Genomic DNA, 19,658 nt, shown 5'->3' with positions numbered 1-19,658 from the left:
GAGCTGATTCTGGCCTGTTATAGACTGTGTGATTTACTTCTTTTAGGGGTATTAAACACACACAAATAAGCTTGTGTGTCTGTCGTCGCCCTCTAATGACTGGCTCTTTATTGCTCACTCACACTTCTTTTCTTTTCTGCTGGTGTGTGTGTGAGGAAGGAGATATTCACAGCTGAGCCAAAGACAGGTGCTGCTGGGAAGCTATGTTCACCTGTTCATTCACACACACACACACACACACACACACACACACACATACACGTAAGTCTTTGTCAGAGAAAAATGCATGCTCACTTCCTGTTAACTGTTGCCATGCAAACCACACTGTTCTTCCACTAAACCTTCCTCATTTAACACCAAACAGTGATGTTGAGCTAAATTTCCCATGGTGCATGCATTAAAATGTCTCTCAGCGTCAAATCAACTCAAACATTTCCTAAAGCAGCTCGAGCATATCTCTTTAAAAAAAGGAACCCTTTGGCCTACATAAACCTTTCTGAAACATTGTCAGAGAATTTATACCCCTTTGTTGAACAATTTTGTGCCGACACACACACACACAGACACACTTGGCCTGTCATTGTTTGGCTTTGAGTGTTTTCTCACAGTGTAACTGCCAACAGATGGCCAGCTCTCTCTCTCTCTCTCTCTCTCTCTCTGTGTGTGTGTGTGTGTGTGTGTGTGTGTGTGTGTGTGTGTTTTGTGGTCTTGCCTGAGGGCTGTACGGTTCTTATCTGACAGAACATATGCAGCTTGTATGCCTGCAGTCACATGACAGTAGAAAGAGACAGATTAAGGTTTATTTTCTTCTTTTATTTCTGTGCAGAATGAAAGAGAGAAAGAGTATATTTCTGAACTAATATGGGAAAGCAGCTCATTTTTACACACACTGCAACATTCACATAGTAAATATACCAGTGCAATATAGGAAACTATTTAGAGCCCGACCGATATGGGATTTTTTAGACCGATTCCGGTCAATCAAAAATACATTTTTGAGCTGGAATGAAAACAGACCTTTTTTATGTGGATTGTGCACTGATTTTGCACCGATATGACTATGCAAAGGTACTCAGAAGGCTGTTTTCTTAAACAAATATTTTTATCAAAGAATATTTGACATTATTATTATACATTGTCAACAAATTATAGAAATGAACACTGAGAAAATAAAGAATAAATAAAAATAAATAAATTGGTAAATAAACATCAGTACTGTATGTTCAGTATCAGTCAGTTGCTGACCATTTAAATAAAGAATAAATTAATATTATAGCTAAATAAAAATCAGTACTGTTTAGTATCAGTCAATGGCTGACCATTTAATAATTAATCATTTTAATATTTAATAATAATAATTGTATTAATAATTAATTATATAAATTAAATGACTATAATTATTAATTATTAATATAATTATTAATAATTATTAATTATTTTTAATTTAATTATTTAATTATTTTTAATTTAATTATTATATTCTTTTAAATAAAGAATAAATATAAATAAAATAAATAGCTAAATAAACATCAGTACTGTTTAGTATCAATCAAATGCTGACTATTTTAATACTGCCAGTCAATTAGTGGCAGGTTGTAAAACAAGAAGCATTTACACCTGCCAAGTCAAGAGATAAACAGCGGCAGCGGTGTTACACCGTATTCTGCTATACATGTTCAGGGGAAACTTTCAACGGTGGAAAACCAGACTTTTAAATATTACATTTTATAAATGCAATGACTGGAATTGTTCGGTTGAAGGGGGTACCAAACTGTGAATCCTGGAACAAAACAGTTTGGTAAATATATGTTTACACATTAGCTTCCACTCAGCTGACAAGCAATGAAAGTAGCTACATGGTTAGCTAGTTAGCTCTAAGCTCAATGTCGCGTAGAGTAAAAGAGGAACGTTGTTTATTTTCCAGCATTGCGTCTCACCAACTAGGTAACAACGTAGACACAATCCACCACTGCATCGTTGTCTGCTGAGCTGCAAAAAGATGCTCTGATGGTTACCTTTCAATCTTCTACATTACAGACTGCACTGACAAACTGGCTAACAGAAAACAGACATGAGTGACATGGTTGTCAGGGACAGGGTTAATGTTATATTAGTTATATTGAAAAGGGAAAATGATGGGGTCATTGTTTATTAACTTTCCAGTATGTATTTCACAAACTAGTTAGCAACTTACCGTGAAGACACCGCTTAACTCCGCCCTGTCAGCAGAACCACCATCAGCTCAGCTCTGTAAACAATGGAGTCGGAGTGCGCTCTGCTGGACAAACTACGTTATGACACCAATTCTAAATCACCCCAAGCATTGTTTTGTGCATAATATGTTCTGAAAAAACGTTGTCAGACCTGCGCATATCGGAAAATATATACGCTGATACCGATATATCGGTGAAAGGCTAATATCGGCCGATAAATGGGTCAAGCACTAATACTATTGTCACGTGCACACAGAATTATCGTCCCATCCTTTGCATATTTGTTTATTATTATTTTATTTTTTTTGTCTAATTTGATAATGCTGTCAGCTACCAATAAGAGTGTAGTATTCTCAGCTCAGTTGTAACACATTTTACCATATCCAAACATTTTTGGTTAGCGCAGACTTGAATGAATTAATATCAGAATTTCCTCTGGATAGAAGTGTGTTGTAGTCCTAATATTTCTCTTTCTGCCATGTAATCTGTTCTTTCATATTAAATATGTCGGAGAGACAGAGGTGTGTTAATAATAGACAAACTGCCTTGTCATAATGTGGCCTTCGGCAGCAGAGAGGTGCATGCTGGGAAGGCTGTGAAAACAAAGTGGTTTGAGGTCTGTGGTTATGTTACTTAGAAATGAATTCAACTGGAAATTAATATTGTATGAGAACATATTAAATAAACATCATGTGTGTTAATGCATTTCTGAGGTCATGGAGTCATATTTACTGTTTACATCAGACTTCAGAGGAGCTTTTTAAATGACCTCATTCTGGATGCCCTTTGACCCTCAGCAGAATGAAATTATAGAAATGATGTGAGCTAGTGTTAATTAGTGTGTGTTACAGGTATTGATTGTTGTTGCCGGGTGTTTGTTAACACTGTACGTTAGATCGGACTGATCAGCTCTTTTTTATCTTTTGTGAGTATCGCTGTACTGACACACTCTCTAAACTTAAGCTTAGCATTGTGCAAATGTTCACAAATATGAGCACTTATGAACACGTTATTCATTCTTAACTCTCTTTCTGGTAAAGCCCTTACAAAAAAGTACTGTATCAGATATATCATGGTACATGCAGGACTTCATCGGTAACTACATTGTGTGTTTGTTTATCATGTGCACGTGTTTTTATACCTCGTAAATAGTTTTGATATATTTGTGTTGTCTTAATTTACTGTTGTCTTGTGTTTATAGCTGAGAACCAGTTCTTGTTCAGAGTTGGTTCCATGTTTTTAAAGATACCAGAACCGGTTATTGAACGTGCAATTTTCCACCAATGCGTGCGGAACACCGTACAAAAAAATATCTGACAGTGTTTCCTACAGCGCTACCCCGCTACTGAATCTACAGTGTGAACCACATAGTGCAACAAGTGTGGTCCGATTCCCCCAAAAAATTATTCATTTGAGCCGGTTCTTTAAGTAATCAAAATCACTCGCGTCGTTCACAACTGTTACTAAATTAATCATACTGACGCACCAGTAATGACTTTATTCAACTCATATCCAACATATCCAACTCAAAATAAAATAACAACTGTTCCTGTGTTATGTTTTAATGAAGACTTGTTGGACTTCAGTCAGGCAGGTGCAGTTACTGGTTGCGTTTTGTAGTAATCAGAGGAATTTTATTAAAAGAATAACTAAATGAATGTAATAAGTAATCACATTTTTGGTTTGTTTAAAATGTTCATTTAATACATAGTTAGGATCAGTTACTAAATTATTAAATTAACAAATGCAAATTTGATTTGTATTCAGTTTAATTCTTTATATATTTGAATTCCTTATTTTCAAATATTTCTTCCAACAAAGTACAAAAATAAAAATATAAAAATAAAAAAATAAATAGTTGAAGGAACCGTAAAGGAGCCAGAATCGTTAAGAGGAATCGGAATCAGAATGACAATTGTAAAATTCCTTATAATTTCCATTCCTACTCTTGTCAAACCCTTTAGATTTACTGTTCTTTAACTAAAATTGGTCTGTGTTGTTGGGCGTACGGGTACGTGTTGAGCTCCAATTAAGGGTGTAATGTCCACAGAGGGGCGAGTTGTTTTCAGCTGTACAGGCTGTAATACAGAGAAGAGGAATGCATATTTTATAAACTGTACCCCCTAACCAAAACCCCAAACCTAAACCTGACCATCAGTGGAGTAAAAATGTGACGTTAGAGGGGAAAAGGCAACCTCTGATTACTTCCTGGTTTTAATGATCTGAACCAGGTTCTCCCACGCTGCTGGCTAGGGGTGTACTGTAAGTATTTGCACAGACAACGATTAGATTTGATTATGATTCTTTACCTAATGATTATGATGCATCTTGAAATCTGAAATTTGGTCAGGATTTGATTCGATCTGATTCAGTCCATTTATTTTGGAATGATTCATTTAAAAAATAATAATTATGTGCTGATAATAATTAAGTTTTTACTGAACTTTTTTCATTTATATAGCACAGGCATGCACCAGACTTGAGCACTAGAGTCACAGATGCATTTAGGACTAAGGAGGTTTGTGTGGCTGCATACAGTATATAATTAGAAAAATAATACTGATGTTACATGCATTATAGATCTGATATGAATAAAGCTTACCATAATGCAACACAATTACTTGATGCAATCACATAGACAAACCAACGGTATGTAAACCATGGAATAAGCGTTATAGATTTGCACATCATAACATTTATTGCACCAATAATTACAAATGAAATATGTCATCTGCAGATAAATATGTCATCTGCAGATTGATGTTTAAATCAAGCAGTATTATAGAATTAAAAACTATCTACTTGTAGAATATAAAGTCAGTTATGTTCCTTATTCATTTTTAATGGGAGAGGCATTCACATTTATTTAAGCTGTGTTCTATTTTATGGAGAAATAATGGATTTTATAGACATATAAAGCAATATAAACAATATAATATATCATAATCCGAGAAGAAAACAACAACAAATGAACTTACTTTGGTCAAATGGACAAAAACAGTTATGAATATTGTCACAGAAAGCCGAACTCGACAGCATCCATCCACCTACCCATCCATCCATCCATCCGCTTATCCTGTGCGCCGCAGGGAGTGAATTCGGCAGCATGAACTTTATTCATTTTGAAGTGCGTTTTTTCCCCCTTCAATCTTGCATACGTTCAGTCTTGTCTGTTGTGAGAACTGAGACAGTTTCTGTACCACATTGGGTATTAATATAGTAATGATAATTGATTCTTGAAATCTAGAATTGATGCATAGAAATTTCTTTGTTAGATTGATGCGTCAAGATCTTCTGCTGACAAAACGCACTTCTGGTCACAGCACAAGGGAAGGTAAACATGCCGGAGGCAACGCAAAAATGTCTGATAGGAGATGCCGCTTGTCAGTAATTGACACAATCCACCAGAACAGTTTTGAGAATGGGCGCTCCCAGGTATGCAGAGGTTGGCAATGGTGGGCATCGCAGCCATTTCAGCCCTTATTTTATCAGATGTTACAATTATTCTACGGCATCTCCTGGAAGCAGTTAATAAAACAAGGTACAATTGCACCAATCTTGCAAATAAAACTGTCCTCGAAGCAAGGAGATCATTCAGCTGCTCCATCAAGGCAGCTCCCTCAAGAAAATGTGCATGACATAGTAGTTAAATTTTAATTACATTTTTTGAAATGTGCTCAAAAATTTGAAACATTTAGATGGAAACCCAGCTAGTGAGTCAGCATAATGTGACCAATCCTAGGGTACTGGAACTCTCTGAAACAACATGCAGCGTTCCTGTGTGATCATGTTGTAATTTGCCACCAAAGTAATGCTATTTAGCTGGCTAACATAGTGCATAGTGCCCCATACTCCCTGGTGTGGGTTGTTCCTGCAGTAAAATGTGATTTGTGACAAAAGGACAAAAATGGCCTGTGAGAATGCTGCTGCTGGTTATGTTGTTTGAAATGCCAGGATGAAATAATGAACGGGCCATGAGCACGTAGTGCCATCCGGTAATGTCACACAAATAAGAGTATAAAAGCCTCAACTCTTCCTGTCCGTGTGCTCTGATGGAAAGGAACATCAGAACCAGGCTTATGGGACAATGTCCTCACCTAGTGCAGTTATCAAAACACAAGACTAAACTAGATGGTACACAACACCTTGTTCCTATTTTGGTCGTACTGCACACCAACTCCAGCCATTTAATTTTCCCATCCATCTGAAATAAATTGGATTTCTTCATAAATATCACGTGTTTGATTACTGTGAATTTTATCAGTTGTATATTAAAAAAAAACTTTTGGCCGCCAAATCAAAGCAGCTTGTGTTTTGCATAAATATGCTGAATCAAATAAAAAAAAAAAAAATTGTTTAAAACTAATCAGCTACGACTCGTAACCAAAGACTGTCATGCTCTATTTTTGGTTGTGGGCAGGGTATGTAGAACAGTGAGGTAAGTCATCATTCAGTTCTCAAGTCAGTGAAAACACAGGTCAATTCTAAGAGAGGCTGACCATGCACCAAATCTGGCACTATTTTGGTGTGCATGTGTGTTGTGTCGGTTTAGACCAGCAGATGGCATGTGTAGTCTGTTAAAAAAGACACACAGGTGAGGAAGTGTCCCTGCATCACATATTTTCCTTGTCTCTGTGGTTTGATATTGTTTTTTGTTTTTTTGCATGTTGAAAAAAATTAATATTTGAAATGTTTGTATTGCAGATTGTAGTTTAGGCTTTTGTATCATTTTAAAGATAGCTTGTGTTTCTATGTTTATTTCTCTTTTTCTGTGTGTGTGTGTGTTTGGGTTTGTTCTGGTTTTCTTTTTTCCATTTATTACACTTCTGTGTTTGGTGGGGTTGTTGTGCTTAATACCAATTACCCCTCCGGCCTGGTTAACAGCCCAGCAGTATGTGATTGCCAGCGAAAGAAGGGCTCCTTTCTTTTTATTGGAGTGAATAATTGCACCCCAGTAATCTGTCGGAGCCAGACAAAGGAATGACAAAGTGCGAATTGGTAGTCAGAGACACGTGTGGGCGATCCAAGTTTACACTGGGTTGCAAATAGCAACTGCCTTTTTATTGGAAATGATACTCCCAATAAAAAAATAAAAAAATAAACTTAATCAAGAGTCAGACAAGTGTGTGTGTGCAACAGTGCTTTGAAATCGATGCAATAATCCGTGTAACACAGAGGAGAAAAACGTGCGCGCTGTAAAATGTGCGTAGTTTAATTGTAATAAAAATAGAAAGCGGATGCTCATGGAAAATGCACGCAGTTGAATCGCGGTAAGAGAATAATGCGGGGGGAAGACCGATGCACGCTGAAAAATGGCAGATGTTAAGGATTAAAAGCTGAAAACAGATAGATAAGCAAGGCTAAAAAAGCTAGCAGGCTACAAATACAAACTCAAGCTAGGTGCCAGCAGCAACAGGTAAAATACACACAGATGAAACAGTAGAAAAGCAGAAAACCCGAAACACGCGGTAAAATGACAAAGGATAAAACGATAAACGTATGAGAATAAGAATAAGCAATGCTAAGCAGGCTAGCAGGCTACAAACACTTGTGCAGTGTGCCGTCAGCAACAGGAACAGGAAGGCCAATCAGAACGAAAAATAATGTTGTAATACTATACTCACAGAGTCTCATTTCTAAGATGCTTGTGTGCACAGCCACACATTTCCAGAAGCAAAAAAAAAAAAAAATATGGAAGGAATAGTTTCTTGATTACCTGAATCAAAGCTTCACATGTCTGTTGGTTGTCAGTATGCAACTAAACCTGTCAGAAATCATGCTTGGAAACATGCAGTGTCATTTGTTACAAGGGGCATATCCTGTAACATTATGGAAATTCAATGAGTGAAATCACAAAAATATTTAGCACCTAAACTGAAACATTAAGGAGCCAAATGATTGGTTTTAGTTGCCAAATTACAGAATTGTTCGATTTTGATGGTTATTCAGAAGCAAGATAGAATGCCAAAGAAGTAATCAGCAAATAGTAAAAAAAATAAAAATAAAGTGTGTGTTTGTGTGTGTGTGTGTGTGTGTGTGTGTGTGTTTGTTTGTGAATAAAATGTGTTAAAAATATTCTTAGTCTTTCCTTATTGTGACAGGGTGGCCAGAAAACAAAGGCTCCAGGAGTCCAAATTAAATGAAAACCCAAATGCGAAATCAGGGTAATGTTGAAAGTTTTATGCTTAAACTGTGTATGACCTTACCTAGGTACAAGAACGGCATTTAAGGTGTTTACATGACCACACATGCTGTCGGCTTATTAACCCTTATGTTGTGTTATGTTGCATTTTTACCTGGATTACTTGTTTTTTTTTTTTTTTTACAATTTTTTTGTTTTTTACAATTGGAATGCAATTTGTTCTTTGTTCACATATGGTATCTGAAAACACACACACATTTTTTTTTTTTTACCATTTTCTTTATATTTCTTGTTGTTTTATTTCACTTTGTTACACTTGTGTTCCCGGTCAAAAATTAGCTATTGGAAATGAATGGATTAGACTACAAAATACAGAAATATTAAGTGTTCAGAAGCATCCCAATCCATTAGATGAGTACATCCTCAGATAGTCTGCTGTACGTTACAATATGCCATTGTTTATGTTATATTTATGTTTTAGGAAGTAATAAAGAAAAATTTGTTAAAAAGCCACTCCTGTTTATTATATTTATGTGTGTCTATGGGAATTTCATAACTAATACTCAGTCTGGCCTCTGAGTGAAACAAATTTGCTCATTGCATTATATTAATTGAGACCTTTCCAACGATATATAACACATGGCTATCTCATCTTTTTTATGGTTTTACCAACTCTGAGTTGCCTTCTGCTTGCTCACTGGGGATCTAAATCAGTTATTATTTACTTATTTGTTTTTTATACACAATTTAAAATCATATTTAATCAAACTACACAGTGATGACAATAATATACTTTATAAAAACTACAGTTTCATTTTCTGTTACAGCATGATTTTCTGTAAAGCTGCTTTGTAACGATGTGTGTTGTGAAAAGTGCTATACAAATAAAAATGACTGTAAATATAATTGTTGTGATAACAAATTTGCAAATTGTGAGAACAGTTCTAGTTTGTCAGCAAATTAAAAAGCATTGTTTAAGAACTGGTAGGATCAGCTATATGCATTATAAAGTCCAGATAATAAGCTTAAAATGACACCTACTTTGTTCAGATCAAGCAAGTGGTTATTAATTTATTATGTAATTATTATTATTATTATTATTATTATTATTATTTCCGCAGGGAGTGCCCCTCACTGGCCTGGTAAAAGCTCAGTTCAATTAATTATTATATCAATAAATAATAATAATAATAATAAATAAAATAAAATATATATATATATATATATATGTTCAAAAAAGTACAAAAACATAATTAATAAAACAGAAGTTGATTAAAAAAAAATAAAAAAAAGGTCTAATGCAATATCTTATTTTGTGATATTATATGCAATATGAGAGATTTATTAACAATCTTAGTGGACCAAGAACAAAAACAGTAATGCATGGCCACTAGATATTTATCAATATTAAATAACTATAATCATGTCATCTTCAGTTTTGCAATATATAGGCTGAATTCAGAGAAAATAGTGTTTTTAGTAACTAGTTGAAATTTAACACCTTTAAATCTAGGCCAAAATGTGATCAATAGCCTAGTAAATACATGTTCTGTAATGTTCCACATTAGATGATTTATATAGAATGGCAGGGTGAACACTGAGTGGGTCGGTAGATAGGCCTGACCAATATAATATATATGGTGTAGCATGAATCAACTGTCACTGACTTATTGTCACCTCCCTATAAATACGCAGCCTGGAGGTAAACACAGACACACACACACACACATACAGAGGCTAGGTCAGTGCAGAGAGGAAAGCGGTCAGTCGGTCAGCTCACTCTGCCATCAGGTCCTGATGAGAAAGGAAGTGCAAATCAATAGCACTTATCTTCTTCCTGTCTGGGTCATTGAGAAGCACAGCAGTGTGAAGGAGAGACCATGAGGACGAGACAGTTTATTTTCTCATGATAGCTCCAAACATTCTGGAAAGGGTTTGGATACAGTAGGATTGAGTCATAATTTATTGTTTCGATCGTAAAGTGCTTCATGAATCTGTCAGATGAATAAATCAGCAGTCACGTTGTCTGTGTCGGTGGAAAAAAGCGGTGTCTGAGATCCAGCCTGAGCTGAGACTTTCAGACCTCAAAAAAGATCTTAGCGAGAGAGAAAGAGTGCTGAGGAAGTGTGCTGGACAAATGAAATGGTGGAGTATTTGACTTCCTGTAGGGCTCCTGTAGCTCAACCGGTATAGCATTGCCCTACCAAAGCCTAGAACTGGGTAAAAATATTGATTTTCCGATGCATCAATTATCTTAATTTTAACTATCTTGATATTGATTCTTAAATCCCAAGATCGATCTTTTACTCTATTCCCAAACCCTCTACATTGCATAAATCACTCACAAATGCCATCAGATTTCATGCTATGTATGACTAAAAATGTCTGCGATTAGCCACTGGTTGGTAAATGTTCAGATTTCACTCACCAGTGTTTGAGTAGTATGGTAGAGAAGAAGTTCAGCACTGCATAAACTTTCACTGCATGTTGAGACTAAAAGTTTGATTTGACTCATTCCCTGTAATTTGTGTCTGAAGGCGAGATCCACACAATTCATTTATCATTGAATAATGTCTCTTTTAATATCCTTTCAGCGTTTTACAGTCAGTTGTTGATCAAAACAACAAAAAAGAAACATATTATTCGAATCATGTATAGCATGGATGCTGTCAAGAAGCAGTTCAACTCAATGTACGTTAATGTGCGCTCTTAAAGATACTCTGCCAGTTTTTAGAACGTCTTCTACAAATCAATGTAAATACTTGTAAATAGTACAAATTATGCATGTAAACAATACAAATGTAACTATATACAGTATATACAGTATGTATTAGGGCTGTTTATTTAACACATTCATTAAGTACTATTTATTATTTAAATTATAATGTGTTTAAAAAAACGAACGCAATAAATCATGCCCACAGACGCGCACGTAAATTCGGTAATAAAAGTACAGATTTTGCTATGGGCGAAGCACAAAAGAAAATGTTGCGTTTATGACACTGAATACCAGTGAGACGCTCCAAACTTGTCCGTCTGAGGCACGCAAATGTACATAGAGCGACAATTGACTATAGCACAGATGGAACACAAGAACGCATCCTGTGAGAACTGGACACATTGATGAACTCAGTGCAAAACAGATTGCTGTTAACTGTAGGCTTGTTCAATGATATGAGAATAAAACAAACAATATATTGATTTCATAAGCCACTTTTTTATTGTCTAATCAATGCCACAATAATGCAGTTTATTTCAAACTGAATTTCGATCCATTTTATATATTTATTATAGCCCTACATATTATATTTATAAATGTTTGAGTTATTATGCATTATTTACATGAATATTTTCGTAATGTATCTAGTTAGAAGGTCCAATGTATAATAAACAGCATTAGCTGCAAGATCATTTATTTCATTTGTAAGCAAAAGGGATATTATAATGGAAACATACTCATATGAATTGATATCAAATCGATCAGAATCAAATTGTATCAAGAGATTGTGAATCGGAATCGAATTGAATCTTAAAGTTTGTATCAATACCCAGCTCTAGCAACACAAAGATCATGGCTTAGATTCCCAGGGAACACACAAACTGATAAAAATGTATACCTTTAATACACTGCAAGTGTTTTGGGATAAAAGCGTCTGCCAAAAGCATAAATGTAAATGAAAATGAAAATGTTGAAAAAAAACCTAATGAGATGTTTAGAAACCTCCTAAGATGTTAATTAATGCAGAAAATAAAAAAAAACCTTGAGAAGAGCTAAGACTCAGTTGGGGGTCAGTACTTCTCTGGCATTGCAATAAATGTACATATGCCCAATAGTATCTTACACATATGTAATATATGTAATTATTGTTTTAATTTATTAAATCATAAAACATTTCAAATATGTTAATAAGGCAGTGTTGATCCAGCGAGGATAATGATTGAATTGTAGGAATCATAGTTACTGTAGTCTCAGAATTCTTTCGTAGATTGACTGTAGAGATGCAGGCATATAGCCCAGACAAAAACACACACCATTGGTTGAGCCAATGTTTTAATGTGCTGCCAAGTCAGACCAATTCCGTTTGGTCTTCAATGTTCAATACAAGAATTAACTTTATTATTGAAATAATAATAAAGTTATGCTAGTTTGACAAATTTTTCTATCTCAGTACAGTGCTTAATTTCCATTGACTGGTTTGAGTTTGTGGCCTTCAGCATCAGAGGGACCTCTGTTCTCGAGGTATGCTGAAAAGTCCACATCAGCTGTGAACTTTAATTAAAACCAGGCCTTGTTGGATCAATCAATTACATACTTTTCATACGTGGGCCGATCACACATGTTAATTGTGTGGTGAAAGGCTCCTTTGATAAGGAACACATTCATAAATTTGTGATTGTTACTCATGTGAATAGTTTTGTGTTATTTCCATCCAGGCTTGACATTAACTTTTTGGCTCATTGGCCATTGTGGCTAGTGGTATTCCATAGTTACTAGCCACTCAGCATTTTCACTAGCCAAAATCTCCCACCCCACAAAAAGTAATAAAAGTAACTGGAGACTGTAACTACATGCATTTGTTTGGACATTTTATTTGAAAAAGAATGCTATGAGCAGAACACAGGCATGATGATTAACGTCATCTCTTACACTATCTGAAGGCAAACATGACCAGCTAGAACAGGTAGGATAAAACTTTGTCAATAATTTGATTAAAACCCCCTTTAACCATTCAAAATTGTACTTGCCTTCATTAAGTTTACCATTGTTCTTCCATTTTTCAACTGTTGTATTTGTTATTATTTGCATTAATCCACAGGTAAGACCATGGTTGGCTCCACATTACGTAGATAAACTTTCTAAAAATGAGCTGTAGTACTTGTCATGAAACAACTAATAACCTAAACACATTTAGAAACCTTTAATTACAACTTTCACAATAAACAATTCCATGGCGTACAAAAGGAGGTGTTAGTTTGATTGAACTCAGTCACCATTCACTTTCAAATACATGTATTTTTTTCAGTCATGGAAGAAAGAAAGTCCTAAGCGATTGGGTTAAGATAAAGGTGAGTGAATGATGACAGAATAGTATTAATAATAAAAAGAAGTCTTATAGATTTGCCCTAATTGATTTAATATGCATCTAAACCAGTTACAAGTTAGTGTTACTGCAGAAAAAAACATTTCAGTTTGGATGATGATGTGTATTTTAAAAACACCTGATCAGTGTTGATGCATGGCACACTGTTGTCTCTTTACCTCGTCAGTGCTGTTTTTAATGTCAGGGCTGTTTAGCAGTTTGTGAGGTTCGACTTCCTCAGTATAGCATTTTAAAATTAGAAGATTCTCAGTAGAATTTAAATGGGTCATAAAAGTTTTGTGGTCTCCTCTGGCCGCCGTGATATTGTGAAATCCGATTTAATCAACCAAGTTTTGCTCTGTGCCGGCCACCCATTAACGTGGCTAGTAAGGGTGAAGGAGTTACCCGCCACTGCCGCATTTGGCGGGTGGGTGGGTGTTAATGTCCAGCCCTGTTTGCATCATCCATTACACTTACTGGAGCATTAATGCGGCCACAGGTCACACCACTCACTCAAAGAGACAGGAGGTGATTATATTCCCCTTCATAATCCTGTCTGTTCTCTGCAATAAAACATATCCAAACTGTGTATCAGACATTTGTAAGATTAGTTTAACAATATATATATTTGTGAATAATACAGTTCATAGTTATTTAGAATCAGTCGGTATTCAATTATATATTGTTTAGCTAAATTTTCTAAACAACTTATTAAACTTCTCATTCTCTCTGTACCATGTGGTCACCTGAGCTAAATACACCCTTTAAAAAGAGAATAAATTCTTCAGATCCTATTAAATACCACTTTTATCTACTTTCTGAAATGACAAACCTTTGTGTAGTAAGTCACCTCCAGCTCTCTTCCCTGATTCGGCGAGTCTTTGAGTCTCTGCAGGAGAGGCCAAAGATGAGAGAGACGGGCTCTGTGCCTTCAGACGGATGTGTTTGTGTGGGATGGAGGAAGATTTACTCGCCACACACTCACAAGTATGTACCTGCTGTTATTTATACCTGCAGTGAGCGCTGTGTGGAGGTTGTGATTGGGTGTTGAGATTATGTGTTCTCCAGCAGCCTGAAATCTAGATGTTACTATAAGCCACTGTAGAAAAGTTTAACTCCTTTTAACTTGACACTGCATCTTTAAAATGTAGCATTGATGGTGCAAGACGCTGAAGGAGTTGCATCACAATGGTCAAAGATGTTCGTCTAGTGCATATTTTCATAGACCTACCAATTAAAGGTATAGTTCACCCAATAATGAAAATTCTGTCACCATTTACTTTCCCTTATGGCATTCGAAACACGTATGACTTTTCTTTCTTATGCAGAATACAAAAGGAAATAAAATATGTATAACTATTCTGGTCCATCATTTCAAAACAATTGTTTTTGATAGTGTTCACTAGGGATGTCCAGATACTGATACTGGTATCGTAATAGTTTCCGATACCACGCTCATGTACTTGTACTCGTGCTCATAAAAATGCTCCGATGCTAAAAACCGAGACCATCTGACATATGAATGTCATTACATTAACATTCAGCCCACAAATTAAAATCACGTATGTCGTAGTGAGATTATTTAACCATGTTAATGAGTTAAATATATAATTTGCATGTGCAGCGCACTTCAAATGTGAGCACTTGTGAATGTGAGCCTCCTTGGCTCATACAGGGAAACCACCGGTATGAGCATCATGAGCTCTGTTTGTAGAAAATGACAGTAAACAGAGTGCAAATTCACTTTGTAGTGCTGAAATAGCAGCCCATGTGATTTGATAATCACTTCGAATCACGTAGCGCGACCGGCTTTTCTGGACTGAAAAGCTACCGTCATAACACAGAAACACTTCAAAATAAAAGCTCAATTTAAATTTAAAAAAATTGACCAAATATATCTCTGCTGTAAAGTTATGTAATATTCACTGTATTACTACCAATGTTTTCCCTAGGATTTTTTCAGCAGCGGTTCTGTTTTGCGCGCGCCCACAAGCCCGCAACGCCGGACCCGTATTAACGCACGTTGGTCAAATTATAGTAAAACAGAGGTATCAAGCTCAATTTCAGCCTGGGCTACATCAGGGTTTATTTGTGCCCTCAAAGGGCCCATGAAAATGTGGCAGCAGCACCTGCTTTGGTAGCACCCATGCAAATAATATTACATGTTATGTGCATTGAAATGCACATTTGACAGTAAAGCATTGATTTTGAGGTTGGGATGCTGATGAAAATTATGATATTAACAACAGTAACATCTGTGAAAAAAATGAACATCCAGTTTTTATATGGCTAAATTTAAATATTCTGCCAGTGTGACTAAGTTAGGTTTTTTTTTTTTTTTTTTACAGATTCCTTTCATCAGGCTCTTACTAAAATATCTCATGGAATTTCTGAAGGCAAACAAAACAGCTTACATTTTCCTACAATCAGAGAGCATTACAAGAGCACAGATTTTACACAGATGGAAAACTGATTGCTTGGTCCATAATTATGAAAATGCACCTTAGTTCTTTCATAGTATCCATAGTTTTAACAATTATATTTGTAATAGTTCATGGTAACCATGTAAAACCATGCATGGCTCCTCACTACCATGGTTAGTAACTATGCTTTCTATATAAAGAACTATTTGTAATGAAAAAACAACATTCAAAATACATTTAGAAAGTTTTTCTGCCACAACTACCTTCTAATTTATGTTTTCTCCTATTTTCTTTGTCAGTGCCATTTAGAATGTGGGGGCTGTTTGTTTTAAACTAGTTTCATCACAGAGACATAAGAGTTTTGCAACAGACAATTCTGTACTGCATTTCAAATGTGTTTCGTGATCCCTGCTGAGAATCTCCCTGCTGCATTTAAAATAGTCTGATGTTGAGACCAGTCCATGAATTACCGCACCTTCTCTGCCCTCGTGCTGCTATGATTAAGCCGTGCTGATAATTGACTCATGTAGCACTGTTTCATTACTCTTTTGAAGCGAGCAAAATGCACCCAAAACATACAGATGACAGGGGAAGGCTCATTTATATTCATGAGGAAAGCACTAACTGATTTTTCAGTGAAACGTTGCGATCCCCTGCCATCCTACGTTTCAGAAATGAGAATATTAAATTAACCATGTGAAATCCCAACAACGGCGCTCATAATTCAGCAGTGGCGCAACGCTGCTGCAAAATGCACATAGGGGAAACACTGACTACTACTACTAATATTAATAATAAATCATTAGTAATTGTATTATATTCAAGCAATATCTCACATCTGTGATGCTCTGTTATGTAGCACTATATTTGACAAAATATAACACCAGTGTTGTATTTTGGATTGTGCTGTATAAAACCATTTAATTTGATAAAAATAATACAATATTATGTTGAAAATTAATTGTTATATTTTCATTTGCTAAAAGTTTTAAATGAATTCATTTATTTAAACACCATTGTGATGATAAAATTGAAATAAACTGTTGATATGGAGTTCAGAAAAAAACAAAAAACAAACAGGTATCGGACTTGGTATCGGCGAATACCAAAAATGAAGTATCGGTACTCGTACTCATTCTCAAAAAAATGGTATCGGGACATCCCTAGTGTTCACGTGATTTTTTTTTTTTTCACGGAACAATGACAAAGTTACAAGATACAAATATAGCTGCAAGCAGCGATGACAGGCCCAAGCACCATGGGTCCATTTCCACCCAGTGGCTTTAGGAAAACAATGCAAGGTGGACACATGCATTTGATATTATTCTAAACAATTTTGAAGTAATTTGGTTAAATATAAGAGGACTATTTTAAAGTCTGTTGTAAGAGCCACACTTCCTGCTGCCAGGTTGTGGCCCTATGACCCAAAATAGTCACATCCATGTGATTAGCCCCCAAGACTAAACATACATCTCAATTTTGATCTAAATTACACATTGGACATAGAAGATATTAACCATTAATTTATGCCTCCCCATGGCAACACCGTTCAGTATATCAAAAATCTGTTCACAATTTAGCATCTTCAATGTCTTGGCATAATGTGGTGACAGTATAATGAATACTCTAGGAGGAGTATTTAAAAGTTCAGAGACTGCAATATTTATAATATCCAAAATGGCAACTTCCTGTTGTGCAGAGCTAATAGCTATAATTAGGAAAGTTGTCTGGCTTGATGAGAACTATATATGTACCAATTTTGGTGACTGTATGTGAAAATGGGGGTACTACAGAGGCCGTCTTACATGCCCATTTTAAACCTGTTAACTGTCACTGGCCAACAGGTGGGCTGTTTGAGTGTGGCTATAAAACAAATCCATTATATGTTCTCAGTACTCTTTGTGAATGTGAGACCTATAAGTATGAAATACACTACCGGTCAAAAGTTTTGAAACACACTCATTCTTTATTTTAATTTTTTTCTTCACATTTTAGAATAATGTAAAGTCATCAAAACTATGGAATAACATAAATGGAACTATGGGAATTATGTTGTGTCTAAACAAAATCCAAAATAAATCAAAACTGGGTTATATTTTAGCATCTTCAAAGTAGTCACCCTTTGCCTAGAATTTGCAGACATGTACTCTTGACATTTTCTCAACCAACTTCTTGAGGATGCTTTTGCAACCCTGGGATGCTTTTTAAACAGTATTGAAGGAGTTCCCATCTATGTTGGGCACTTAATGGCTGCTTTTCTTTATTATTTGGTCCAAGTCATCAATTTCAAAAAACTTTTTTTTATTTTTAATACATTTTAGTTTTATAATGAAATAAATTAATATGTTGGCACAATTATATTTTTGTCTACAAAACTAATTTCAAACATTTAGGCATACGACTTCAGATCAAAAGATTTTTAAGATCATGAGAAACATTTCAGTCAAGTGTTTCAAAGGTTTTGACCGGTAGTGTACATGTAGAATGCATATAGTATTTCAACAAAGCTGGGAAGGTTAGGTTTAGGGGTAAGGGTTGGTGTAGGGTGTTTGTGGGACTCTAAATAAACACAATAAACATGCTGCAGTGATGCCCCTGTACTTTATGGTAGTATTTAATTTGGGGTGAAAATAGCATCTAACACTATTTGCTCTTAGTGCAAAGACACTTTTTGATGCTATTTACACTAAGCAACAAAAGTCTCTGCCTTCTGTATTTATTTTATACTTATAAGCCGCACATTCACACAGCATAATGAGAATGTATAAATAATGTATTTTGCACCTTACTAGCTATTGGTATCTTTTGTTTTTACCTAATAGGTTAATTGTTAGTAAAAATACACATGTAAAAAGGCTATTAGACAAGGTTAAGAAAACAGTGAACAAAGGCCTAATAAATACTTCATAATTCCAAACAAGTCCGTATATAGTCCCTTACAAGTCCAATTACTAGTCATTAATTATTGTCTATTTTGATCCCTAAAATAAAGTGTTACCTACTGTTGTCACTGTTGTTCTTTTATAGCCTTTTACGAATCGATTTGTCTGTTTTCAGTGTAAGACTGCAGCTCTCAGTCCTGGAGGATGTGGGTTTCTGTCTAAACATCTCACCTCACTCCACGTCAAAAGAAACTTCCTTTACTTAAAATAACTTGTAGTTAAAGCGTGGAGCCCATTTATTTTTAGACACCTATGCATCAGAAAGAATTTCTCACTCCCGGGCATTTTTGTGTCTCTTTGTCTTCTACAGCAAGTTATGCTGTTAAAGGATCTTCTGTCTGTCTCATCAGCTAAACTTCAGACTTTTCCCTGATATTTCCTCCACTTTCCTCTTTCTAGGCTCATCACCTTACTTCCTTGGTCAGAATACATCTCAAAAGCGCTCACTCACCGGAGCTGTACAATATCTTCTTTCCTCTCTTTGTTCTGATGGATCCAAGAGCGATCTGTCACATATCTGGGCTCCGTCACTTCAGTTTGAGGACGAGACTTTCATAAAAAGACCCCTCGTTACCCAGGAATCAAAGCCGAGACAGCTGCTAAAAACAGTTGTGTGGATGACAGGGCCCTTTAGATGTTAATGGCAGCGTGCCGTCGGCGTTCTGTCTGTTAGAGACCCTGCTGAGATGTTTCGTCATGTGGCCATCAGCGTTCTGTTTGTCGGTTGATGTAATGCTGTGGAGCCTTACTCAATTAGAGAGTGATTAGATTAGCGGCATGTTGAACAAGCTTTCTTCATTATGACATTGTTCTTTTCTTATGGGCAGGCCCAGGAGGATTCTGTACTCTATTTATCA

General features: G+C 35.7%; 1 protein-coding gene across 2 annotated transcripts in view; it reads left to right on the top strand.

Annotated features, from left to right (window-relative positions):
* Positions 1-19,658, top strand: part of LOC127417330 (genetic suppressor element 1-like) — a 380,629-nt gene that overhangs the window by 91,930 nt on the left and 269,041 nt on the right. The window lies entirely within an intron of this gene.

The sequence above is a fragment of the Myxocyprinus asiaticus genome, chromosome 26, assembly GCF_019703515.2.
Source record: "Myxocyprinus asiaticus isolate MX2 ecotype Aquarium Trade chromosome 26, UBuf_Myxa_2, whole genome shotgun sequence".
Taxonomy (NCBI): Eukaryota; Metazoa; Chordata; class Actinopteri; order Cypriniformes; family Catostomidae; genus Myxocyprinus; species Myxocyprinus asiaticus.
The sequence above is the reverse complement of the archived record's forward strand: the minus strand, read 5'-3'. Positions and strand labels throughout refer to the sequence as shown.